The sequence below is a fragment of the Bubalus bubalis genome, chromosome 12 (assembly GCF_019923935.1).
Source record: "Bubalus bubalis isolate 160015118507 breed Murrah chromosome 12, NDDB_SH_1, whole genome shotgun sequence".
Classification (NCBI taxonomy): Eukaryota; Metazoa; Chordata; class Mammalia; order Artiodactyla; family Bovidae; genus Bubalus; species Bubalus bubalis.
Window position 1 is genome coordinate 79186642 of NC_059168.1, and position 1241 is coordinate 79187882.

A 1241-nucleotide genomic window follows, 5' to 3' on the forward strand; every position below is an offset into this window, starting at 1 on the left:
ACCTCTCCAAAATTCTTCCTCCTCTGTAGTGCAGAGCCCATCCGCCATTCCCCTGCATGCATCTTCGACTGAGCTTCTAATCTCTCTGTACTTTTCCAAAAACACATTCACGTGCTCAGCCCAATGTCTGTTAAAAGTTAAGCCTTTTCTCTTTTCCTGACCAATCCCTTCCAGGGCCAAGGACCAGAGTGAAGGGTTATTGCCTCCACGATATGAATTGTGCCATCTTTCCTTCAGTGAAGCAAATGCTCTCTCCCAAACTGGGAGATGGGCCCAAAGCGGATATTCCTTCTGGAATAGTGTCTGCAGATGGTCAGGACCATATATTTATCAGAGTTACTATCTTACTAGTTGAAGTGATACTTCCTGATTTTTCATCCTAATCCCAGGTTTTACACACACCCCCCCCCCCCACACACACAATTCTGCAAATGTATAAGTGTCATAATCATAGCTCCATAACTTTCATGATCAGTACAGTTTTGGCCTCTTCTTTCTTTCCTGCCTGATCGTGAGAAGTGATAGAGTTACCATTATGACATCTATGCAGGAGTTTCCTGGCAATCACAGCAGCAAGGAAAAACCTGATAAACTTCCTCAAAGAGTAGAGGAAATGCACCCATTCCTCAAGAGTTTTCTAGCCTTTACTCACAAAAATAACTTGCAGTCAGATATAGTTATGTTCTTGACAATAGTTTTACAAGAAATTTAGTGTGGTTTTCATATAGCAGATGCTTTACTGAAACCCTCATGAAAGCCAAAGGCATGGTATCATAGTGTATCTTGGTGAGAAGCATTCTACTGTGTCTCAGGGAATTGGTTCAAGAAGCCCTCTAGTTATACCAACTATATTCAGATTCAGTGCCACTGAGGCATTACTCTGTCATAGAAGCTATTGGGTTCTGCAGCCTCCTTCTATTCACTGGGCTTCCCTGGTAGCTCAGACGGTAAAGCATCTGCCTAGAATGTGGGAGACCCAGGTTCGATCCCTGGGTGGGGAAGATCCCCTGGAGAAGGAAATGGCAACCCACTCCAGTACTCTTGCTTGGAAAATCCCATGGACTGAGGAGCCTGGTAGGCTACAGTCCATGGGGTCACAAAGAGTCGGACACGACTGAGTGACTTCACTTCTTTTTCTTCACTTCTTCTATTCACTAGAACATACACTTGACCTTGAAGTATATCCAACTCATGTCTATTTTACAGAGTTGACATCTTTGGGCAGTGAGATGATTCAGCTC

At 43.9% G+C, this 1241-nt stretch overlaps 1 non-coding gene across 1 annotated transcript; it reads left to right on the forward strand.

The window, feature by feature from the left end:
• Positions 1 to 929: 929 nt before the first annotated feature.
• On the forward strand, positions 930 to 1001 carry TRNAS-AGA. Its single transcript has one exon. It is a non-coding gene; the product is annotated as a tRNA-Ser (tRNA).
• Positions 1002 to 1241: the final 240 nt, after the last annotated feature.